Here is a 19929-nt window from a genome sequence, read left to right as displayed (position 1 = left end):
AACAGCGGTTGTTGCTGGTAGCCCCTTCTGATCTGTTTCCCTGGATCGTGCTAGCCTCTTTTCGCTAGTACTGTGGATCCTTCTGTTCTGTTTCCCTGGATCGTGCTAGCCTCTTTTCGCTAGTACTGTGGATCCTTCTGTCCTGCTACTCTGTATTTGGATCGCACTAGCATCTTGCGCTAGCGCTGTGGATCCTTCTGTTCTGTCTGTCTGAATCGCACTTGCCCTAGCGTTAGTGGCAGTGGATTCCTCTGATCTGAATCTTGGACCTAACCTCGGCTGCGGTCGCTGCTGGTTACTCCTTCTGTTTGTCGTGTGCTTGGATCACACTGCTCTGACAGCAAGAGCAGTGGATCTTTCTGATACCTGGTTCGCACTGGCTCTGACAGTAAGAGCAGTGGTTCCTGTTTGATCGTTTATCGTTGTCTGTCTGTTTGCGTGCGCTTGCTGGTGCCTGCGGTAAGGCAACCGTGTAGCAAGCGCATTTGTGTGGTGTCTGTCTTGTGTCGGTTAGTTAGGCGTGCTTGTCCCTGTTGTGCTTATCACGCGGGGACCGCGCACGAACGCGTGCACTGTTGCGAATGAGTGCGGGGTACGCGTTCAGTTAGCGTTTATTATTTTCCGCATCTCCTCATTGTATGATTTGCTGTGCCTTTGCTACCCTTGTGCGCTGTCCTGCTCTGTCTTGTGTCTCTATCGGCAATCGCCAATCTTGCGATTGCGTTCCCACTTTGTTACCGCTGTTGTGTGTTCACTGTCGCTGGGTGGCGGCTAGTTTGGTGCACACACATACATCCTGTCCCTGTGTTCTTTCTCTTTAAGGGCTCTTCAGCCCCGTTTATCGGGTTCTGTACAATTCCCATCTGGCATCTGTGGCTGTGCAGCGGCGGTGTTCGCCTGCACTCCACAGCGCCATCTGCCGGTGGGAATTGCCCTCTGCGGGTGCATAGCACCTAGCCTGGGTTTCCGCAATAATACGCTTGTGGAGGAAATCCGCCGCGTCAGCGCAAGTCTGGTGCGCTGACCGCGGAGACGATTCCACAATCGTTACAGAATGTCCAGCCCAACCAAAATTCCCAGGGCAGAGGGAACCTTCGATTTGTTTCAGATGTCATTGCCGGAGGCAAAGGCATATGTGGATCCTATTATAGGTAGGATCGCACACTACATTAAAGCAGTTAAAAAGTCTGTCCTCGTTCCTGACCCCAACCCATATGGAGATTTCCTAGATACTGGGTTGTTTGAACCGCCATTTGCCTCATGGGGTATTGGGGCCTTGTTGGAAGAGTTTGATTTCGATTGGAAAGCCTTTTGCGATTTTTATATCGCAAAGAGCGCGGATGACCTGAATAATTGTCTCGACTCTATGTACCTTTTGATCGATTCTGATGAATGTGATGAGTGTGATGTGGATCTGGTGATTTATGTGTGGCAGACTATTTTGGACGAATTGCACCCACACCAACCAATTATTTCCAATAAAGAGACACCATTGTCACATGATTATTCCTGTCTTTCTGGGGTAATGCAAGTGAGTGTGGACACCTGCGTGAATTCTGATGGAGTTTCTCCCGTTTGTTTAGAGGTTAAATCTGTGCGATCTGATGCCTGTTTCTCAGATGTTCCTGCCGATTGTGATCGGCGTGAGTGTGTCAGTTTTGTCAATGATTTGTGGGATCCCTTGTCATGTAAAAACAGATCTTCTTCTCTCATTACTACTCTAAGATCCTCCATCTGTGATCTTGCTATGGGGAAAATTCCCAAACTATGCAGTTTCAAGAGTAAAATTAATATGATTCCTCATGTTGTTGTCACAACTTCCCCTAACATTGTTCAGTATGAATGCTCAGACCTAGTCAGGTGTGAATGGGAGCCCCCGTTCCAGAAAAAACAGCTCGAAGCGTTGGTGTATGAATTGGAGAACGATTCAGAGTCGTTTTGTGAGTACTACATTGCCAGAAGTGAGTCTGTCTTGAGAGCATGTATAAGTTATGCTTCCGCCTTAAGAGAAAAAAAGGGGTGTGAATTTGACTTTGTGAGTCCGCTGATTTGTATGTGGAAAATGATTCTGAATGAATTACGTGTACGTCATTCAGGTGACGTTTGTAAAGGTACATTGTCAGCTGGCGTTTCTGAGGTCCAGCAATCCAACCTGGAGACCTCAGAATCCCTGTCTTTGGAGTGTTCGGTTTCGCAACCTAAGGCGATTGTGGATTCGCAAATTTTGCGTTCTGTCTCCTCGGATTCGCCATCGTTAGCCGATTCTAAGAGTGAGACAGCACTTTGGTTTTGTGAACCTGATACTGAAGCACCTTTGCTCTGTCCAGAGAAGATGTCTCTGAGCCTGCCCTGCATCATGAATAAAGACATTATGTCCACTCGCATTGACATTTGCGAGTCTGATTCTGAAGTAAGTACTGACTCTCCACCCAGTAATCTGGATGAGTCAATATTACCTTGTTTAAAATCTCCTGCAGTGTCCCTAGAGGCTCGTCTAGGTATTGCAACCATTGTTACCTGTTTCTCTGCTATTTTGGAATTGCAGTCTGGTTTAACTGCTATGGAGGAATTTCCCTGCAGTGAAACGAAACTCAGAAGGCCAGAGTTAGTTTCACCAGATATTTCTGTGTATCCCTGTCCTGATGATGAAATTCAGTCTCAGTTTATGGTGGAACCTTCCCTGAGACATCTGCCCTGTTCACAAAATAAAGTTCCAGTTTTGTCCTGTAATATGGATAACACAGAATCCTTTCTAGAAAACTTGAAAAATGATGTTCCTGAGGTCTTGTTTGATGTTCTGGAGGTCTCCGAGTTCCTCCCAAAGGGTGCAGAACTTGTAGGAGATGTCTCCTGCCCCCCAAGTCCTTCTGAGGTGTTACCCTCTTCCGTAGGCATTGCTGCCTTGCTGGCTACCTTTTCAGCTCTGGTGGAGCTTCAGTCATGTGTAGTCAATGATGAATTTCTGTCAGATATCATTACAGTCATTGAGATTTTTAAGCCTGAGACCGAGTCTTCTTTTGAAAGACCAGTACCTATGACCTCTACTCGTGACGATTTGCTGCCCGGTCCTGGTTTTGGTTTCCTCGTGCCGGACTCTGAGGTTGGCAGTTCCCCGACATGTCCTGAGGTTTCTCCTGTGCTGGTGTACCCCAGTGTGCTCTATGACCCAGAAAGCCCAAGTATGCCTCGGTTTCCAGCTTACTCAGATGCTTCCTCGGTGGAGACATGTTCTGATTTAGTCTGCCTGCTTGCATGCCCAGAAGTGGTCCCTGAAAGTCTTGATCTTGATGGGTGTCCTCGTAATTCTGAATCCAGGATAATCATTGGTTCCATAGGGGTTCTTGGCGGTTCTCCATGTGAGCCTGGTGAGCGTTCTGGCCTCTTGGGATCTCTGCAGAGCTCCAAAGGGTTTTGGGAGATTCCGGGAGAGTTTTTGCTTGGTACCCTGGATAAGATCAACGGTGGCTTTTGTGTTGTAAGGGACACTTCGAACAGGTTTTGTGGCAGATTTGGTATTTTTGGACGCTCCTTGGAAGGTGGTGGGTATTGTCTGGAGGGTGTCGATGGCTTCTTCTCTGGTATCCACAGTCCTGATGGGTGTTACGCTGAGACTTGTAGTGCTGATGGGCATGTTTTGGTGGCTTCTGTTTCCGATGAGGTCGGTTTCGGGTGGACTGACTCTGGAATTGGACCTTGTCGGGCTGTCCCGACCTTCATGAGTCTTCTGTTAGAGTTGTTTAGAGATATCAGTTTTGAGGGTCGTCTGGAATTCGACCCTAGGAGGGGGGGTACTGTGAGAATCCGCTCAGCTGCCTGCGCAGGCAGGCAGCCTTTTGACCATTGTTTAGGTTTGCATGCTGCAGGACTCTGGAAAGGAGTCCTTCTGTCAGTTTTGCAGCTTGTGTTGCTGAGGAATTTGCATACATTAGTCATGCAAATCCCTTACCTGCCTCCTTTTGATGACTGGCACTATAAAAGCATTCTGCTCCCAGAATGCTTTGCTGGACATTTCCCTTTCATGGTCTGTTCCTGATGGACACTCCTGAGTGTCAGCCATTCTCGTTTGTTAAAGTTATCTTAGTGTAATTCATGGGAATGCACTAGGCAGTTTCCCTAGTGCAGTTAGGATTGCATTATTTGTATTGTCTGTTCTGTCTGTCTGTGGGGTGCTAACCGGAACAGCGGTTGTTGCTGGTAGCCCCTTCTGATCTGTTTCCCTGGATCGTGCTAGCCTCTTTTCGCTAGTACTGTGGATCCTTCTGTTCTGTTTCCCTGGATCGTGCTAGCCTCTTTTCGCTAGTACTGTGGATCCTTCTGTCCTGCTACTCTGTATTTGGATCGCACTAGCATCTTGCGCTAGCGCTGTGGATCCTTCTGTTCTGTCTGTCTGAATCGCACTTGCCCTAGCGTTAGTGGCAGTGGATTCCTCTGATCTGAATCTTGGACCTAACCTCGGCTGCGGTCGCTGCTGGTTACTCCTTCTGTTTGTCGTGTGCTTGGATCACACTGCTCTGACAGCAAGAGCAGTGGATCTTTCTGATACCTGGTTCGCACTGGCTCTGACAGTAAGAGCAGTGGTTCCTGTTTGATCGTTTATCGTTGTCTGTCTGTTTGCGTGCGCTTGCTGGTGCCTGCGGTAAGGCAACCGTGTAGCAAGCGCATTTGTGTGGTGTCTGTCTTGTGTCGGTTAGTTAGGCGTGCTTGTCCCTGTTGTGCTTATCATGCGGGGACCGCGCACGAACGCGTGCACTGTTGCGAATGAGTGCGGGGTACGCGTTCAGTTAGCGTTTATTATTTTCCGCATCTCCTCATTGTATGATTTGCTGTGCCTTTGCTACCCTTGTGCGCTGTCCTGCTCTGTCTTGTGTCTCTATCGGCAATCGCCAATCTTGCGATTGCGTTCCCACTTTGTTTCCGCTGTTGTGTGTTCACTGTCGCTGGGTGGCGGCTAGTTTGGTGCACACACATACATCCTGTCCCTGTGTTCTTTCTCTTTAAGGGCTCTTCAGCCCCGTTTATCGGGTTCTGTACAATTCCCATCTGGCATCTGTGGCTGTGCAGCGGCGGTGTTCGCCTGCACTCCACAGCGCCATCTGCCGGTGGGAATTGCCCTCTGCGGGTGCATAGCACCTAGCCTGGGTTTCCGCAATAATACGCTTGTGGAGGAAATCCGCCGCGTCAGCGCAAGTCTGGTGCGCTGACCGCGGAGACGATTCCACAATCGTTACAACATGATAAAAAGCTATGATTTCTCTTTGTTTGAATGCCCTTTTTGGATGATTTCCAGGGGACTTCGAAATAAGCGATTATACTTCTGTCATTATTTGCTCATACATCTGATCATCATGTTTCGCCATAGCCCATATTAGTTTGGAGGAAAAATATAGCAAAGAGGGCTATTATTCCAAATCATTTAATCTATCACTAAAGTCCATTTCTATGGGTAACCACACATTTGTTTTTCTCCATTCAGACATAAAAAAAAAAAAAGAACTCAACTCTGCATTCACTTTTAAGTGTTTTCTTACACTAATTGCTGTATTTTTCTATGTTTAATCATGGGTTGACTTAATTCCTATGTCATGATTTTGTTAAATGTATACCGTATCATTTTCAGATGCACTTGCTGTCCATGACTTACAATAAATCATGCTCAGTAATGAGCCATGGCCACCTGTCTTTTGTGAAGGAGTAACCATCCATTATTATGTACAACATGTAGTTATCCCTAAATAATATGGATAAAACCTGGCAAGAGTGTTCTTCCTCATTTTGTTGTTCTTCCTGGTGGCTTGCAGTCCTTTGTTCTTTGTCTGTTATAGAAGAATGGAATAAACAAATCCTCGCAGCGCTGTAGATTTAGGAGCTTTCTATACACCATTAGGCACGACGAGGGGGCAATCATTTTTGAAGAGCAAGTACAAAAAGTTAAAGGCACAATATATTTGCAAATTGCACAATATTTAACAGAGGAATGAGGATTTTATAAACTATGCCAAACACACAACTGTGAAAATGATAAAACTGTAAAACAATCAAATGAAACAGAATAGATTTGATTTTTCTAAACAAAGAGTGTTAAAATATGATACTATACACATAACAATAACAAATGTAAATACGTGTAATAAAAGAGTTCTTAGTTGTTGTTTTTTTTTTTTTTTTAATTAGTGGTGTTTTAAAACAAATTAAAATAAGAAAATCATATTTTATATGCTTTGCATATTCATTTTATTTCCCTGAGTGTCTCTCCAGCGCGTACGAGATAACTGTATTCCTTGTGCTCGCTCTCCAGCTTCCTTGCAACAGGAAGAAATGAGAAAAAACACACAGGTGTACAGAACTTTCCCTTCAAAGGACTCTTGAACTGAGAGAAATATAGAGGCTGCCGTATTTATTTCATTTTAAACAATACCAGTTGCCTGGCTTCCTGCTGATTGCTTTGGCTGCAGTAGTGTCTGAATCAGAAACCTGAAACAAGCATACAGCTAATCCAGTCAGACTTCAGTCAGAAAAACCTGATCTGTATACTACTTGTTCAGGGTCTATGGCTTAATGTATTAGAGGCAGAGTATCAGCAGGACAGCCAGGCAATGCATTTTGTTTAAAAGGAAATACATATGTCAGCCCCCATATACCTCTCACTTCAGGTGTGCATTAAGAACAGCAGCCAGTGCCCATACATAACACATACAATATTGCTGTTAGCACTCCTCTCTGTTGTGACTTCCTCCTCATACTATTGTCTGATCCTCTTTTCTCTTCCCACGCCAACCATCCATTTCCATTGTCCATGCAATAGCTATTTAAATATGTGTGATCTATACACCAGGTCCAATCAGCAGGACTCTTCACATTCCCTGCCCCATTCACAAACATTTTCAAACTCCACAAACATACACACACTCTCTAACAGCACACAAACACACACACTACACACACTCTCACACACACACACACACACACACACACACACACACACACACACACACACACACACACACACACACACACACACACACACACACACACACACACACACACACACACACACACACACACTACCTAACCACAGACAAGAATGTGAAATTATTTGTAGGCTGTAATCATCAGACCTGATCTAAAGATCAGATAATTGTTAGTGGCTGCAACATACAGCAAAGGGGAAGGGTGGGAGAACAGCACCTCTTGGAAATGTAGGGCAGAGGTGGAGCACTCTTTCACATATGATATAATTCAACAATTCTGGAAAAGATTAAAATTGACTGCTAAAGGGAATATTAAACCATTCAGGAATCTCGATAATGAGATAGTAAACTGGCAATGAGTAGGAATTCCTCTTCCTGAGTAGTGATGAACGTAATTTGCTAATTACAATTGCGCAACGTTTTGCATACATTTTTGCAATTACGGCCATATATAATTATGATTTGGAAATGCAATTTTTTGTAAAAATGCGTAATTTATTTGTAATTTCGCACAATTGGGAACAAGTCAAAAAAATATTTTTTGAAGAAAATGGATTTTAAATAAAATATGCAGGGGGGGGGGGGGGGGGGGCTTTCCTACTAACTGCTAGAGTCAGCTAAAAGCACCGAGGTGTGGTAATGCGGTATTTTCTCAGGAATTTTATTTCCATTTTCATGATCGAAAATACCAATTTCTGATTTTCATTCATTTCATTTCTGCGAAATCCAGATGAGCATCCCTGCTCACTGCCCATAGAACTTATGACCCAGTTCACAGTACTGCATTGTAACTGCTCACTTTGTTGTTACTTTCTGCTTGTAGGCTTTGTATTACCGGCTATGCCCAGTGTCCACTGCAGTTCACACTCATTATAATGGGTATGTTATCCAACTGACCACTGTCAATTCAGCTTATACACCTGTAGTCTATAGTTTTAGGGATGCAACGTCTTAGAACTGTGCAAGCATCATGTGCATATATATGTTACTACCATAGCAAGAAGTTGGTCACTTCTAAAAGAAAATACCTTTTTTCCCCCACCCAGCCAAAGCACCTTGAATTCTGACCTTGGCCACATCTCTTGGCTACTTTTCACATTGGCTGGCCAATTTGGGAATTGGCCACACTTCTGGCTTTGGCTATAACATATATAAAATCAACAGTGTTTATGTTCTCCATAGACCAGTGTGCAACACCCAAACCTTTGTTTTTCAATTTCATTTTTATTCATGCAAACAATTAAATGTTTACAAAAAAAAACAAAACACTTTTTTACTTAGAGAAGGCAGAGCAATCACAGTTACTGAACACGGTTACCCTGTGTGTGTAATACTAGGCAAGGAATTTATCTGCATATGTGTCCCATTTGTCCACTGTGATCAAGGGATTTCTCCATCCTCCATTTAAAAAATGGCCATTACCCCATAGCAGTATAGTTAGTATACTGTTAAACTGTAATACCACCCACTTGAGCCATAGGAAACCATGGACATTACCTTGCACATTCATTTGTAACCGACGGCTGCTGATATATAACTGACAGCAACTGGTGTATTTCAGTTCTGACAAAATATTGTCAGAACTTAAGAAGAAAATGGTGAGCTTCTGAGGGGAACTGACAGTGAGGTTAGTATGTAATATTCATTTGCAACTATGTCATGTGTTTATTTTAAATCATTTTACTCACTTCAGGTTCGCTTTAGCTTAGAATCATGCTCATCCTTCAAAAATACATATTCATTTAGATTGATGTTATGAATGTTATGTACAGAAGGTATAGTAGTACGTAAACACACCTCTATTTTGAAAGAAATGTTTTATAATACCGTGTACTAGTAGGTTCATTTTAGTTAGCATGGGCATAGCAATCACCCCTGCAACCCCTGCCATTGCACTATGGGGGGGGGGGAGGTGCACGGACTTTGGGGGCCCTCCTCCTCCTTCTCTCCAACTGCAAGTGCAGCCACTTAGCAAATCAAACTCCCCGTTCGCTCACAAAAAGTCCCTGCCACCTCCTATTGCAATGCAGAGTAGCGAGTAGCTGTCATTTTTTGCTGCTTCCAGATGCTGCTTCACAGCAGAACACTCCCTGCTGCAATTTGCTGATTCCCAATCACATGACCCTCATATGGTTCAGGGTCCAAGGGGGGCCCATGCTATCATTTTTGCAGGGGGGCCCTCTTAAGTCTAGTTACACCCTTGTTTGTTAGTTGCATTTTTAAAAACAAAATATATTAGCAACAGATAATAAATGAGACAAAAATATCACCAGACCTTATTAAAATACATAACTTGTGTAATCAATGAATGAGACGCACAGCTGGTACAAAGCTTACATTTTCTGTTTAATGGAACAGCATGCACTTTGGGCAGACCATTTTCAGGCTGTGGCATGGGCATTTTTCAAGAAACATTAAATCTTCTTCTTTATTACATATAGCACTCATTTGATGTAAGTTTTGTGGATTTGCATTTTTTCATCTAATACTTATACATTGGCAGTAGGGTATTGTACCATGTTAGTCCCCAGTCAATGCAGGGAGATTTGAATCAGGATGATGACATTAATTGGCTAACTCAAAACATTAGTCAAAACAATGCTACTGGCAGATGCAGAGGGAACAGAGTAGCAGGAGCTTTAGGACCATAGACATAACTGATGGGGGAGCAGACCCTGCAGCAAGAGTGATGCCCAAAGCTGGAGGGAGAGGGAGAGACAGCTTCTAACACTACTTTTGATTCAGAGATCACACTTTTAAACCTCCAGCAGTATTTTCCAATCATGGCCGTGTAAAGTGGACCTTAGAGGAAAGTATTTTTTATACCTACCTATCTTGAAATATGCTGTAGTCCCTTTCCTCCTGCTTGACTTACTTTCCTTAAGGCTGCCTTCTCTTCTTATCAGCATTCTAATGGCACTCATCTGGTGCATGAGAGCACATTTAAAACATTGTTGAAGGCATCTATGATTTTTAGTTATGCCTCTCTTCATGATAAATTATTCCTGATTCTCGGGGATACTCCTTACTGGATTTATACTTTGTGTGTCCATAGGTCAGGTATGTTGTGGCTTCCCTTTCATGTACAGCAGCATCCCTACTATTCCATATGTAGCCCCCTCTTCCGTGTGTATCATCCATGTATGCAGCCCATCTCTTTCATGAACAGCTCCCATGAGCATTATTTTACCGTTTTTATGTGTCACTCCCTATTTTCAACCTTCTCTTTCCTATGAAGTAACCCCTCTTTCATATCCAGGTGCCCCCTTGGGCTGTAGCTGCCCAAGACCTGGACCTTTGTGACCTTTCCAGAAATCCACCCTTTTTATTGCTTTCCCTAATAACAATATTGTTTTACCTAATAATTCATTCTGTCCCCTTCTCTAGTTCCCTAGTAAATTCTAATATAAATGTTACATGTATAGAGACATCTGCACTCCTAAGTGTAAATGGTGTGCAAAGTACAGGATAATCAAATCACATAACAAGAAAGCAAGGAAAGCAACCTGTACATAAGCACTGCACCACCATATAGAATGTACAAATAGTAAGCTTTATTGAACCACAGTATCACATACAATCAATTAAAAACAGAGAGAACCTATTAGACACATGATAATGTCAGGAAATAACAAAAGTGCCTCACCTCTTAAATATATTATGGTAACCTGCGCTGCAAATTACACTTAACCTGGGGTTCAAGTAATGAGCCCCAAGTATAAAGTGCAGACCCGGGTCTGGTGGGAAAGTGACAAGTGCCTGAAATTTATGCAAGTGCTAGTGCTCATTGCTCAATAACGAAGTTATAAAAGCCAAAGTATGACCTGAAGGTTACAAAAAACAATATGCTCATAGTAAACCAATGAGAGATATAAGTGCAGAAACATGTGATATGACAGGCCTGACAGATAAGGTAGGTATATGACAATCATACTACACCAGCTCAGCGTGTCCACGATAAGGCAGCGGCGTGGTCCACGTGACCACTTTGTCAGGAGCTTACAGTAGGTTGTAGAAATCTGACAGAAGCGACAGGTTTTGGACTAGTCCATCTCTTCATAGGGAATTCTCAGCAAGGCTTTTATTCTCTATAAATATATTCCCTAAAAAGGATTTAAACAATGATGCTGGACAGCTTCCTTGCTTGCTACACAGTTTTTTGGCAATTGAACAGAGCAACTGCCATTCACTATGTGCTTTTGAAAATAAATAAATCCCTGAGAATTCCCCATAAAGAGATGGACTAGTCCAAAACCTGTTGCTTCTATCAGATTTCTACTACCTACTGTGAGTGACAGCAACATAGGAGAAAAGTAGTTTATGGTTCCTTTTACTCTGGAAAAAAACATACTTCTTATTTGTATATGTTTGCACATATTTTAAATTTTAAAATGTTTGCCATAGTGCCCCTTTAATGCAGTAAAAAGCTAATGCAGCCATTGTGTGAGTACCACTCTGCTTGCTGCCTCCTCTCCATGCATTGGTCCACTCAATCTGCAGGAAGTATGGACTTTTCTGATTGATGTTCTTTTAGCAAATAGAGCATCACTTGAGAGAACCTTCATTTTTAAACAGATTTTCATTGAAGCTAATGTCTGATACATCAAATAGGTATACTAGTGTATTCCTGCTTTTAATGAACAACATCTTGTTTTTCTGTTCTAATGGGCTGACGTTAGCATCCAGACACTTGTATATACAAATATTTCACCTCATTAGTACTAAAGAACACAAAAAGGTGTTCATTTGAAGTGATCTTATTATTTTTCTTTGGGTATTATATGACCTGAATGAATTAAAAGAATCACAGAAACATTGAGTTAGACGATTATATGGATATGTAACTATATAATACAGTTTGTGTTTTCTCACAGAGAAGTGAATGTTAGTAAAATAGGAATATTTTTTTTACTTTAATTTATATATACAATCTCATCAGTACAAAGTGCACCATGCAGATGTAAATGATCTTGTACTTAACCTTGCTAGGGTATGTATGTTATTGGTATTGTATGAATTGTGTTTTTTTTTTTTATTTGTGCAGAGCCATATAACCTGATGATACTATATAAATCCATCGTCATCATAATACCACACTGCCCCAGCCACATGTAGTAGACTTTGATTTTCTTGATCTGTAAGAGTCTGAACTGAGTATTCAGTGCATTCTCAGGCCATCCGGCTATGTCATTCTACTTCAGTATTCAATTAAAGAAGTTACTTTATTCTGACTAAATAAGCAGGCTTATATGAAAAGGCAAAAAGCACCATTAAAGATGAATTAACCTATATAAACGTATGGCCTTTTCACAGGATGGGTAGCAAAAAATGGACAAATAGAATGCTTTCTAGTTTTAAGATTTGATTAGTATACAGTTAGCAAGCTAAGAGTTCATGCTCTTTCAAGTTAGCTTTTCTATTGGCTTATTTAAATTTCTGAATCTGTTGTCCTTTTGTTTAACGTGGGAGCTACAATACTTGAAAGACTAGACTATTGATACCAAAACAAGTGGCTAGACCGCACCCGTGTTAACAGTGAGTTGATCACTTACCTCTTTATTGGATAAGGTTAAATATGATCATTTAGAACTCTATTGGCATGAAAAATGCAATCATAATCTAATCTCCATTTCCTCAGGTAGTGTCATGTGCCTAACCCTGATGACCATCAGCTTCTCTCTGACACAGACCCAGAGAAGGAACATCCAACATGACATGATTAGATAAACATGACTACATCGAGTAGCACATGTAGTTAGAGCTGTGTTCAGTTCATGTTTTGTAGAACTGCAAAAAGTGCTCATCTATGCAAATTAGGAAGTTGAACTGCAGATAACTGCAGATAACTGCAATATGGCTCTCTTGAAAAGTAAATATAACCAAAACACTTTTATCCATCTGCACAAAGACTCATGATTACGACAGTTCAACTTCAAATGGTAATTAAATATTTTCCCTAGACAGATTCTGATTCCCATTGGCATGGTTGTTGTTTACACTTCACATTACAATTGCAGCCAACCAAAAATAAGAATGTCTTCCTACTAGATATACAATTAATTATCATAAGTTTATGAGAGGGTTCTGTAGCAGTTTTTAAAACCAAAAAGTGTCACTTACCTGGGAATTCTAACGGCCCCCTGCAGATATCCTGCCCCGCACCGTCACTGAAGAATCCTCTGTTCCCCGCCGCGGGTCACCATCCAATTATTCGTCTAACTAGACAAATGTCACTGCAGCTGTGCGGCCATGATGGTGCAGGACAGGAAATCTGTAGGGAGCTGTTAGAAGCCCCAGGCAAGTTACACTTTTTGATTTTAGAAAATGCTACAGAACCCCTTTAAACGTTAAAAAAAACTTTTAGGGAGATACTACAGGATACTACATTTTCTTTCAGTAAGGCTGCACACTAGGCACTGGCTACTATCAAAATTATCATGAACAAGGCTCTACTGAGCCCAGGCAAGTCCCCATATTGACAGGGGAAATAGACTTTAGGCTGGATTCACATGTTCGGTTGCATAACGCACATGCTATAATGAGTGAAAACTGCAATGGACACTGGACATAGACTTTAATACAAAGCCTGTATGCAGTGAGTTAGAATAATGCAATCAGTTACAGCACAGTACTGTGAACAGGCCAATAGAATTGCATGGGCAGTGAGTTGGCATGCAAAATTATTCTGCAAGGCAACCAAGCAGCACTGTGAACTAGCCCTTAGACTTGACTACTATGGAAGGGAATGATATCTTCCCAAGTGTGACACATACTGATAAATACTATTTAGTCGAGCTGGAAAGATGTAGAACTACCTATAAGTCTTGCGTTGCTTTCTTTGCCCCTACTGTGGAAGCCTCATGTCCTGTTCCAATGATAGCAATAATAATACAATGACAGCTAAAATCCCAGGGATTCAAGGACAAAAAAAATATTATGACATTAACACATTCGACTTTGTTTATTTGATTATGTTTTTCAATAATCTCTCTGGAAAATACTAGTGATCCTCGCATCGCATCCGAACTGAAACCAATGCAAGTCAATTGAGCAGTTTCCATTGCATGCGAATTTCCATTTGTGATGTGATCTGGGGAAATTATGGATGGCATGCTGCAGTTCACAGCATGCATCAGATTCCACTTAGCATTAATAGGCAGCTGCATACCCTCAGCAATCATAGCATCATCATCCCGCTGGTGGAAATGGGTTCTGAATATAACTTAATGAATATTTTTTTTTCTTTTACAATTTTGATTTATAAGTTACTTAATCCATGTTTGCCCACTATTAAATTATACTTCACCCTGATTTACATTCTTTAATTTATCTGTGATGCTGACGTAGTTACTGCTGGCAAGGTGAATCACGTCCCTCCTTCCCCATCTCTGTATTGTCTTTTGATCTCCCAGAGTGCACTGCTATGTGTGCTACAGGTCTTCTTTAAATATCAGGTACCAAGTTGGGAGATTTGGCTATTGTAATATAAACAATCTGTCTGCTACTGTCACAAAAGCAATAGAGCCTTCCACTTGCAAAGCAATAGAAGTCAATCCATCAGCTTGAACAATCCTATATAATACAACCCCTGTGTCTCTGCATCCTGTCCCTGTGTGTGTGTGTGTGTGTGTGTGTCCATGCTTCCAGACTTGACGGTTTGCTGTCTGTGAACCTTGCATTGCATTGTGGGAAATAACAGCTTTTTCCAACTGCCAAGCAAGCAACATCTCCCTGTGTGCATATACTTCGGACAGTGGTGGGTAACGGGTGAGCCAGATGCATCTGTGCTCGCGTTGCGGGGGAGGGGCCGGGACCACCCATAGCCTAGCGCCCATTTTTAATGGGCGGGCTTTTTTACTAGTACCTGTAATATTTTACATTTACTAACAGAAAAAAACTGCATTTTAACTAACAGAGATCTCTAAACAATGTATTGTAAAACATTACATGTAACTTATGCAAGTAATGGTGATTAAATATTGTTGAGCCATTGTGGGTGGTGACAACTACTCCTTGGTATATAGCCATTCCTATCCATTTCTTTTGAAAAACATTCTAGAACTAATCTTACCATCCTTCTTATACAGCACGAAGTCCAGGAAGTCAATTTGTTTTAAATTAATTCTAGCACTAGCAGTGAGCTTTTTTTTCCAACGAATTATCGTTGAGCCACACAAGAAAGGCTTCCAGCTCACATTGTGGGCTTTTTCCAAATTATTAACAAATTGTCTATGTGTCCATACTTCTGCTTCTGGGTATATGTAATTCTTATCTTTCCTAGCGTCTCATGCTAATTCTATCTATCTATCTATCTATCTATCTATCTATCTATCTATCTATCTATCTATCTATCTATTTCCATCTATTGGAAATGTGTTTGCAGTGTGTGCACAGACAATAGATCCCTCTCTAATCAGATTTGATCAGAGGGATCTATATGATGGTCAATCTGGCGGTGGATCGAGAGGTGTATTGGTGTATTACCTGTCCCAGAGGGGCTCACAATCTAAACTCTATCATAGTCATATATCCATCACAGTTTATGGCCAATTTAGGGGAACGCCAATTAACTTATCTGTATGTTTTGTGCCCAAATAAAACCCACATGGACACAGGGAGAACATTAAACTCTGTGCAGATAATGCCCTGGCTAGGATTTGAATGGGGAGCCCAGCACTTCAAAGCAAGAGTGCTATCCACTATGTCACTGTGCAGGCAAAGTGGGTAGCAATGTCAGGGCTAGGCTCTTTCAATAATTATGGTTACTGTAAGCAAGATTAATGTTATGTAGTTTGCAATTAAGGGGGTCAGGTTACTGTCAAGATTCTCCTTGAAAATTCTTGTTTGTATATTACAGTAAGGGTCGCAGCAATGGGTGGTTATAGACATGGTTTAGCGCTTTCATCTTTGATTCGAGAACAATAGTGCAAAGTTTCTGGACTAAGATCTACGTTCAACAAAAAAAGATGTATTTATGACAAAAAAAAATGCTTCTCTAAGTTATAATGTCAGTATTAATATAAGCAAGAAGTTTTGAATCAGGACAATACCATCTATTGGCTAACTTAAAGGGACCCTGAGCACTCGTTAAAAATGAAATTGTGACTTACCTGGGGTTTTCTCCAGCCCACCATAGGTCGCAAGGTCCCTCGGCATCCTCCTGGCTCCTCTCCCAGTCCCGGCTAGCAGCTCCATTATGGGACGACTTCGGCCTGAAGTCATCAGGCCTGCTTTTCACTTTTGCCGATATACGTACTCATGCAGGCCAGCTACGCATCATCATGTCGGCCGGCGTGAGAGTCCTGCACATGCACGGTTCAGTATTAGAGAACTGAGCATGCGCAGGAGTTTCACGCTGCCCGGCGTGATGACTCGTAGCCAGCCAGTGTGATTATGCATATAGGCAAAGCGGGAAGCAGGCCTGATGCTATGTCGTCCCATAGCAGAGCTGCCAGCCGTGACCGGGAGAGGAGCCAGGAGAACGCCGGGGGACCTTGTGGCCTACGGTGGGCTGGAGGAAGCCCCAGCTAAGTCACTATTTCATTTTTAACAAGTGCTCAGGGTCCCTTTAAAGAAATACAGGTAGTCCTCGACTTACGAACGCCCGACTTAAGAACAACTCCCCGATATGAACAGCATGGATTCTCTGTTTCCATGGGAACAAGTCGAAAAAAAAATTAAAAATGGACTTGTAGTTTTTGAGAAAATCGATTTTAAAAAAATCAAAGAAAAAATGGCTTTTAAACTTGTATAAACAGGTACAAAGGGCAGAGGTGACACAGAGAGGGACACTGGAGGCACAGGAAGGCACAGAGGAGGTACAGGGGACAGAGATGGAACAATGTTCCAACTTAATATAGTACATCAAAACATGCCAGGCAACTGCCACCTTCATGCCACACATGGTACATACATTGCTATAGCATGGCTATGGTTGTATCAAGCCTGTCTCAGGTGTTGGTGTTGAGGTATGCCAGGGTTCGGGTGACCAGGGTGAGGGGACTGCACTACGCCGTTTCGCGCCTGACTGACGCTTGTTCACGTGCTCGTGTCCTAGTGTCAATACAGCGCTGTGCGGCTTCCTGTATAGAGTCCGGAAGCCGCACCTCCGGTGCTTGTGATTGGTTGTTCCAACTTCAGAATAGATTCAGGTTAAGAACAAACCTACAGTCCCTATCTCGTTCGTTAACCGGGGACTACCTGTATAAAAGTAAGCTTTCGGCTTTTGAGCCTTTGTCAGACACAAGGCTGCACAGCAGAAAGCTTACTCTTATATATCTTTAAGTTAGCCAATAAATGTTATTATCCTGATTTAAAACTTCTTGCCTTTACTGATGGCTAACACGATACAATATTCTACTAGTATTAATATAAAAATATATATGCTATTAACACATCATCACATTTTCTGTTATTTTTAACCTTGTATGTGTACCAAACATTGCTTTCAAAAAGAAGCATTATTGATTTGAAAAAATTCTTAATTCAATTTGCTTGCTTAGACTAAATGAAATCAATTGTTTTAAGACTGATAGGGGTGCCCCGATTTTTTATTTAATTGAGTCTAGGGGGAAGAACAATACATTACTGTGCTGAATATTGCAGCAGCAAAAGCAGAATCATATATCATCTACATAAACATATTTTTGTGTCTAGTCTTATGTTATTGGTGAATTTCAATGAGTGTTTCAATGTGAAAGTACAAATTAGGCCTTCTGAGCTATAACACTGTCTTTTCAAAATTTGCATAATGCTCAGTTTTTATACCACTTGAAATGCCGTTATAATAATTGTGACAGTTTATGGCTCTTTCAGAACCAGTCTCATTCAATCAGTCAAAAGGGCAATTTCGTTTTACTTAATATGGCTTAAAGATTTCTCATTGCATTTTTAAAATAAATATGTGATATCAATTGTAGGCCCTGGAATATTACATCTTTAGAGAAAGACGCTTTAATTTGTATGCAAGAGCTAAACTGAGCTTTATCACAGACTAGCTGATGACATTGTACTTTTCATATTCACCGACCGGAAAAATCATCATATTTTGCTCACAATTTAGTTGATTTCTCCATGTCAAAGGATATATACACTTTTATACTGAATTACATGGTCTCATTCTTTAAAATGTATATAAATACTGTACATAAAACAGTTGCTATCATTTTCTTTAAAAACAATTGGGTTTGAGGAAGCCTTTAATATGGCATGCCCAGTTGCTGACCACAGTTTAAGAAGGCTAATGGCATATAATAGAATGTACCACATTATTCAGGATACCCAATTGTACATAAATTAGCTTGGTTTCAGCATCAAAAGCACTTCCTTTTTCCATATACAGCAAGATTCCCAGTAACCGGCATGGGCGGGGATTGCCTGGAGCCAGATACTTGTGCTTGCTGACTAAACCCCCCTTCCCCTGTGCAGCAGAAACTACTTGACAATCCTCTGAGCACCGTCTTCTATACTTCCTGTAGTTCACAGTGGCTTTCTGTGTACGGGTACTGGTATGTCATGTGACCAGTGGGTCATATGACTTGCTAAGACCTGTATATGGATGTAGGCGAGCCGCTAGAGAAGTGTAAAAGACTGCACCTGGATGATTGGTAAGTCACTTCTGCTGCACCAAAATGCTGCAAAAGTTCAGCCCCCATTATCCCCCTCAGGTATGCCTGTTAGTTGAGACTTGCAGATTCCTGAGATCCAGGTAATGGGGACTTTGCTGTATTGCTTTATATTTTTATGTAACCTCGCCATCCCAGTGATGCTTAGCCTAGGCTATGCTCACACAGTTTCTACCCCAGTGCATTCTGGGAGACCAGGTGTTCTTTTTGCTCACTACACAACAAACAAACCTCCGACAGTGATGCTCCTTGCCATTAATAAATATGTCCCTATCTGTGACAAATTGAAGAACGTAAATCAGTGAGAGGAAAGATTTCACACTAGGCAAGCACTGACTAAATAATTTATAAATAGATATTGTGAAAAAATTAAGCACTTTTAATCATTAAATTACAATCAGTAAAGTTACTCTGGAAATTCTGAATGGCTGGCTTTCATGCTGACATTTTTACTTCAGTACTTTGAGAAACACTTGGAATAATGGTGTACTGTGAGTGGAGGAAATGTAAGTGCCTATTTAGTGTACTTTCAGAAGTTCCTACACTAATCCTCCTTAATTTATTTGAGAACTGTTCTCATTATAACTTTTGTGCCTACTTTAATGTAACCTACTATTCATTAACCATAAACACAGATGTTTTATATCACATTTGCACTTGTGTACATGCCAAATTGCAGGTGTGTGTGCTGGTGTCATCATCAGGTAAAGTGCTGATAATATTACTTCTTCTGCATGATAAAATGTGCCAGAATGTTTAATAAATATTTTCCATAACTTCTGGTTCATACTGGCTGGATCAAAAACTGAACTTAGTCGTAGATTTTCAGGGGGTGAGAAGGGAGTTTTTTTTTATTTTTTTGTTAAAGCTGTGGCCCATGTGGTTTTGCCACTGTTCAGATCCCATAGAGCTGTAAAAATACTGTATAAAATACAAAGTGAGAGAAGTGCACAGGGGTAGGGTAGGGGTTAGATTGTGAGCTCCTCTGAGGACAGTCAGTGATATGCCTATGTACTGTGTAAAGTGCTGTAGAAGATGTTAATGTTTTATAAATCTCACTAATATTATACATGCAAATGTTTGGATGTTTGTTACTCAATCACGCAACAATGGCTGAACGGATTTGAATGAAATTTGGCACACACATAGTACATTACCTGAAATAACATACATGATACTTTTCATCCCCATAACCAAAAAGTGGGCGGAGACAAATACAGATTTCACTGGAAAATGTAAACTGCAGCCATTATTACACTGTTAATGGTAGGGTTCTCAAAATGTGCACAGTTGGTCACTGGGTGGCTAGGATTAATATTCAGAAAAGTGGGTGGAGC

General features: G+C 41.5%; 1 protein-coding gene across 7 annotated transcripts in view; it reads left to right on the top strand.

Moving 5' to 3' along the window:
* The window catches only part of GABRG3 (gamma-aminobutyric acid type A receptor subunit gamma3), a 554105-nt gene that overhangs the window by 235972 nt on the left and 298204 nt on the right, over nt 1-19929 (top strand). Inside the window, exon 1 of one of the 7 annotated variants that reach the window (XM_068268144.1) lies at nt 14683-14724. The exons of 5 other annotated variants lie outside the window; for them this stretch is intronic. The gene's annotated coding sequence lies outside the window, so the exon portion shown is untranslated. Of the gene's footprint in view, nt 1-14682; nt 14725-19929 lie in introns of those variants that run through there. One more of the 7 variants, XM_068268149.1, reaches the window with a different exon arrangement.

This window comes from Hyperolius riggenbachi, chromosome 2 (genome assembly GCF_040937935.1).
Source record: "Hyperolius riggenbachi isolate aHypRig1 chromosome 2, aHypRig1.pri, whole genome shotgun sequence".
In the NCBI taxonomy this organism is placed as follows: domain Eukaryota; kingdom Metazoa; phylum Chordata; class Amphibia; order Anura; family Hyperoliidae; genus Hyperolius; species Hyperolius riggenbachi.
This window is presented reverse-complemented; position numbering and strand designations above follow the sequence as displayed.